This window comes from Aquarana catesbeiana, linkage group LG03 (genome assembly GCF_042186555.1).
Source record: "Aquarana catesbeiana isolate 2022-GZ linkage group LG03, ASM4218655v1, whole genome shotgun sequence".
Classification (NCBI taxonomy): Eukaryota; Metazoa; Chordata; class Amphibia; order Anura; family Ranidae; genus Aquarana; species Aquarana catesbeiana.
Genome location: NC_133326.1, coordinates 231,269,662 through 231,275,661, shown reverse-complemented (window position 1 = coordinate 231,275,661; position 6,000 = coordinate 231,269,662).

Sequence of the window (6,000 nt, the reverse complement as noted above, 5' to 3'; positions counted from 1 at the left end):
ATAGTACAGGAGATGTTCAGAGACTGCAGACATGTTACAAGAGATGGTCAGAGACTGCAGACATGTTACAAGAGATGGTCAGAGACTGCAGACATGATACAAGAGATGGTCAGAGACTGCAGACATGTTACAAGAGATGGTCAGAGACTGCAGACATAGTACAGGAGATGGTCAGAGAATGCAGACATATTACAGGAGATGGTCAGAGACTGCAGACATGGTACAGGAGATGGTCAGAGACTGGAGATATAATACAGGAGATGGTCAGAGACTGCAGACATAGTACAGGAGACAGTCAGAAACTGCAGACATGATACAAGAGATGGTCAGAGACTGAAGACATGATACAAGAGATGATCAGAGACTGCAGTTCCTATGGACGTTAGTAGATAATGGCCGATCGGCCCTCTCACCTAACCCAGTGATACAGCAACAACGGGTCCTCTGATCAGGAGTCAGCTCACTCTGAATTGCCGTAGCGAGTCCGCTGAGTAGCACCCAGATCTGTATTCTGGCAATGACTCCATTCCTTTCTCCGCCAGGGATGGCGCCAGGCTGTGTGGCTTTCCCTCTGGTGGTGCAGGTCAGCGGGGTTCTCTCTCTGATGGTGTTCTCTCAGCACTGTCCTCTCCCTCTGGAGTCCTGGGTGTACTTCCCTGAAAGCTTTCCTGGACTCCTGGCTCTCTCTCTCCCATTCAGCTGAGCATGCTGTGTGGGCTGCAGTTTCCGTGTTACAGTGGGGCTGCCAGTCCTCGGGACTACATGTCCCACAATCCTCCTCTTTGCTCCTTTTTTTTTCTTCCCTGGCCGATATGAAGGCGGGGGGAAGAAGCATAGTGCGCCGCTCACTAGTACAGCAGCACGCGCGAAGAGGAGAGGGAGAGGGGTGTAAAACATGGTATCACCCCCCCTCCACCAACTATAGTCACCCCTCAGTACAGATCCCCCTCCACTAAGTATAGACCCCCCTCCGTCAGTGCAGACCCCCCACTAAGTATAAACCCCTCCCTCAGTACAGACCCCTCATCAGTATAGACCGACCCAGGACAAAACACCCCCCTCTATCAGTATAGACCCCCCTCAGGACAAACCAACCACCCCTCTATTAGTACAGAACCACCCCTCCTCCATTAGTACAGATCCCCCCTGAACAAACCACCCCCTCTCCATTAGTGCAGACCCCCTCAGGACAAACCATCCCCCTCCATTAGTACAGAACCATCCCCCTCCATTAGTACAGACCCCCCAAAACAAACCACCCCCTCCATTAGTACAGACCCATCTAAAACAAACCACCCCCCCTCCATTAGTACAGACCCCCCAGAACAAACCACCCCCCTCCATTAGTACAGACCCCTGGGACAAACCACCCCTCCATTAGTACAGACCCCTGGGACAAACCACCCCCTCTCCATTAGTACAGACCCCCGGGACAAACCACCCCCCCTCCATTAGTACAGACCCCCCAGAACTAACCACCCCCCTCCATTAGTACAGACCCCTCCAGGACAAACCACCCCCCCTTCATTAGTACAGACCCCTCAGAACAAACCACCCCCCTCCATTAGTACAGACCCCCCCAAGAACAAACCACCCCCCCTCCATTAGTACAGACCCCCCCAGGACAAACCCCCCCTCCGTTAGTACAGACCCCCCCGGACAAACCACCCCCTCTACATTAGTACAGACCCCCCAGAACAAACCACCCCCCTCCATTAGTACAGACCCCCCCAAGAACAAACCACCCCCCCTCCATTAGTACAGACCCCCCCAGGACAAACCCCCCTCCATTAGTACAGACCCTCCAGGACAAACCACCCCCCTCCATTAGTACAGACCCCCCCAGGACAAACCCCCCTCCATTAGTACAGACCCCCCCAGGACAAACCACCCCCCTCCATTAGTATAGACCCCCTGGACAAACTACCACCCCTCCATTAGTACAGACCCCCTAGAATAAACCACCCCCCCTCCATTAGTACAGACCCCTCAGGAAACCCCCCCATTAGTATAGACCCCCAGGACAAACCCCCTCTCCATTAGTACAGACCCCCAGGACAAACCCCCCTCCATTAGCATAGACCCCCCCCAGGACAACCCCCCCTTCATTAGTACAGACCCCCCCAGGACAAACCCATCCCTCCATTGGTACAAACCCACCCTCCATTAGTACAGACCCCCCAGGACAAACCCCCCTCCATTAGTACAAACCCCCCCCTCCATTAATACAGACCCCCCAGAACTAACCACCCCCCTCCATTAGTACAGACCCCTCCAGGACAAACCACCCCCCCTTCATTAGTACAGACCCCTCAGAACAAACCACCCCCCTCCATTAGTACAGACCCCCCCGGACAAACCACCCCCTCTACATTAGTACAGACCCCCCAGAACAAACCACCCCCCTCCATTAGTACAGACCCCCCCAAGAACAAACCACCCCCCCTCCATTAGTACAGACCCCCCCAGGACAAACCCCCCCTCCATTAGTACAGACCCTCCAGGACAAACCACCCCCCTCCATTAGTACAGACCCCCCCAGGACAAACCCCCCTCCATTAGTACAGACCCCCCCAGGACAAACCACCCCCCTCCATTAGTATAGACCCCCCTGGACAAACTACCACCCCTCCATTAGTACAGACCCCCTAGAATAAACCACCCCCCCTCCATTAGTACAGACCCCCCAGGAAACCCCCCCATTAGTATAGACCCCCAGGACAAACCCCCTCTCCATTAGTACAGACCCCCAGGACAAACCCCCCTCCATTAGCATAGACCCCCCAGGACAACCCCCCCTTCATTAGTACAGACCCCCCCAGGACAAACCCATCCCTCCATTGGTACAAACCCACCCTCCATTAGTACAGACCCCCCAGGACAAACCCCCCTCCATTAGTACAAACCCCCCCTCCATTAGTACAGACCCCCCTGGACAAACCACCCCCCCTCCATTAGTATAGACCCCCCCTGGACAAACTCCCCCCATTAGTATAGACCCCCCGGACAAACCACCCCCCCTCCATCAGTAATCAGTATAGACCCCCCCTGGACAAACCACCCCCCCATTAGTGCAGACCCCCTAGAACAAACCACCCCCCCTCCATTAGTATAGACCCCCCCTGGACAAACTCCCCCCATTAGTATAGACCCCCCGGACAAACCACCCCCCCTCCATCAGTATAGACCCCCCCCTGGACAAACCACCCCCCCATTAGTATAGACCCCCCAGGACAAACCCCCTCTCCATTAGTACAGACCCCCCCAGGACAAACCGCCCCGCCTCCATTATAGACCCCCCTGGACAAACCACCCCCCCTCCATTAGTACAGACCCCCTAGAACAAACCACCCCCCCTCCATTAGTACAGACCCCCCAGGAAACCCCCCCCATTAGTATAGACCCCCCAGGACAAACCCCCTCTCCATTAGTACAGACCCCCCAGGACAAACCCCCCTCCATTAGCATAGACCCCCCAGGACAACCCCCCCTTCATTAGTACAGACCCTCCAGGACAAACCACCCCCTCCATTAGTACAGACCCCCCAGGACAAACCCCCCTCCATTAGTACAGACCCCCCAGGACAAACCCCCCTCCATTAGTACAGACCCCCCCAGGACAAACCACCCCCCCTCCATTAGTATAGACCCCCCTGGACAAACCACCCCCCCATTAGTATAGACCCCCCTGGACAAACCACCCCCCCTCAATTAGTACAGACCCCCTAGAACAAACAACCCCCCCTCCATTAGTACAGACCCCCCCAGGAAACCCCCCATTAGTATAGACCCCCCCAGGAAACCCCCCCATTAGTATAGACACCCCAGGACAAACCCCCTCTCCATTAGTACAGACCCCCCCAGGACAAACCCCCCCTTCATTAGTATAGACCCCCCCCAGGACAACCCCCCTTCATTAGTATAGACCCCTGACAAAGCAGCCCCCCCTCCATTGAGCTAATTAAAAAACACCCGGGTGGCAGCCGGAGAGGAGAGGACAGTGTGCAGCCGCACCGCCCGGGTGGAGAACAGAGCTCAGGCTTGGGCAGCAGGCGGGAGTTACACAGGAGGAGGAGAGCTGGAACACGTCGGGAACGGACCGCCCCCCCTGATGTCACTGCGCGGCTGGTCTCTCTGCACACAGAGACACAGCCACTACGATCTGTGGCTGGTTCCGCTCTCCTCCTCTGACAGGAGGAGGGAGGGGGGATGGGCTTCGGCAAGAGACACAGCAACGGCGGTGGCTGTGGTGACCGGCAGAAAGAGACGCCTACGGACATGGAGAGGAGGAGGGAGGGGAGCACTCTGGTGCTTCAGCGCCCCCACCTCTGTGGCGCCCGGGTGCACTGCACCCCGTGCACCCCGGCCAGGACCGGCCCTGGCTGGATGTACGACCAGGGTGTACTAGGCCGCTGGTGCTTGCCAGTTCACCAGAAGGAATAGCGGCGCTAGTACTTCTCTGCTCCATACGAGAGCCCTGCGGTTCTTGCACTTCAAGGACAGAAGAAGATTGGGGTCTGGTACGTCTGACCTTAGCAGGGACCACAACTCTGTCGTCAGAGCTATCTGTCATGGAGCCGCTGTCCTCTACAGGTTCGTATTCTGAGCCTGAACTTGACAGATGAGTGACTTCCTCTTCACTATCTGTCATACTCAGAAACGTGTAGGCCTCTTCACTAGTGTACCTTCGATTTGCCATTTTGGGCTCTAAATTTAGGGGTACACTAGTGAGACTCACAGGCAAAAAAGCTCCTGACTGTCAGCGACTGTATCAAAACGCTACCAAAAAACTGTTAGCGATCGCAGGGATCAGGCCTGACTCTGCGAACGCTGCAGTTATGTGTGCTTAGTGTTTTGTAAGTGTCAGTTATCGATCGATACTGCACTTGGGTGGGCTGGGCAGGGCTGGGCCGAGGAGCAAAACGCAGGTGCTAGCAGGTATCTGGGCTGATCCCGCTAACATTGCGTTTCAGGGAACCCTAAACTGCTGGGGACTATAGATCTGATCGGATCAGATATCGATCCGCTCAGATACTATAGCACTAAGGGAGGTGTATGCTGCGTGCGTTGGTTTTAGCGGTACTGGCGCTAACCTGACGCTGCCTGGGGCGACGCAGACCTTAGCTGACCCTAAAAATGTAATTTATATCACCGCCGGGCAATTAGGGGGTTAAACCTTTATAGGGTAATAAACGGCGAGTGCCCTAAAACTATAATAAACTGTAATAAACTGTAATAAACTACAAAAAACAAACTAGCTAACCAGCGTCACCCGTAACACTTATACGGTGATCGCTGGTGAAAGGGTTAACTAGGGGGCAATCAGGGGGTTAAAACCTTTAGCAGGTAGTATATGGGGGTCCCTGTCGCTATAAAACACTGACAGCGAACCTATATACTTACCTCCCTAACTAGCGTCACCTGTGTCACTAATACAGCGATCAGAAAAACGATCGCTTAGCGACACTGGTGATGGGGGGTAATCAAGGGGTTAACTTTTATTAGGGGGGGTTAGGGGGGTACCCTGGACCTAAGGGGGGGTACCCTAGACCTAAAGGGGGCTAACCTAACTGCCCTAACACTTGTAACTGACACAAACTGACACCAATGCAAAAAAAAAAAAATGCTATTGGTGTCAGAGTGACAGGGGGTACAGGGGGGTGATCGGGGGGTGATCGGGGGGTGATGGGGGGTGACAAGTGTGCCTGGCGTGTTCTACTGTTAGTGTAGTGTTGTGCAGACTTACTTGATGTCTTCTCTCCTTGGCGCCGGATCAAAAAGACCGACTCGAGGAGGGATGACATCACTTCCTTTCCCTCTGTTTACCTTACAGAGGGAAAGGAAGCATTCTCATTCGCCGGGAGCGATCGGGAGGGGGTGGCCAACAATGGATGGCCTCCCCCTCACCTCTCATCGCCCGGGAAGAAATGGCGACCGCCTCGCCTATAGTGTGCCTGTAAAGTGGCGCATTTTTCCCGTGTTTAGAACAGTACCACAGCA